Below are 842 nucleotides of genomic sequence, written 5' to 3' on the forward strand. Positions count from 1 at the left end.
CAGTGATGGCGAACCTGTGACACGCGTGTCAGAGGTGACACGCGAACTCATTTTTTTTGGTTGATTTTTCTTTGTTAAATGGCATTTAAATATATAAAATAAATATCAAAAATATAAGTCTTTGTTTTACTATGGTTGCAAATATCAAAAAATTTCTATATGTGACACGGCACCAGAGTTAAGTTAGGGTTTTTCAAAAGGCTGACACGCCAAGCTCAAAAGGTTTGCCATCACTGCTCTATCCACTGAGCCAAAACTAGCCAGGGCTAGGCTACCCATCTTTAAATTGGATTGCTTGTCTTCCTTTTGGCTTTGAACTGCACTGGTCCACTTTTAGGTGGATTTTTTTTTTTGACTGCACAGTTCAATTGACCTGCATAATTCAAACCGATGTTGTTTGAGGCTCAACTCAGTAGTTGGGAACCCTCATAAGCAGAGAGCTAACGTGAGTTATATGTAGATTTCTGACTGTGCGCATGGTCAGCACTCCTAACCCCCACATTGTTCAAGAGTCAGCTGTGTACACTAAACATCAGTGCTTCTAAATATATGAAGCAAACATTGACAGAATTGAAGAAAGAAATAGCAGCTCTGCAACAATATGAGACTTCAATACCCCACTTTAAATAATGGATAGAACACCGGGCAGAAAGTCAACAAGGATACAGAGGACTTGCACAACAAATTGAACCCAACCGACATATATAGAACACTCCACCCACCATCAGCAGAATACACATTTTTCTCCAGTGCACATGGAACAGTCTCCAGAATTAGGTCTCTGAGACATTGCCTACACTTTGTGAGATAGCAATGCATTAAAGAATAGGTCTTACTTGGAG

Source organism: Myotis brandtii, unplaced genomic scaffold, assembly GCF_000412655.1.
Source record: "Myotis brandtii unplaced genomic scaffold, ASM41265v1 scaffold528, whole genome shotgun sequence".
Lineage (NCBI taxonomy): Eukaryota > Metazoa > Chordata > Mammalia > Chiroptera > Vespertilionidae > Myotis > Myotis brandtii.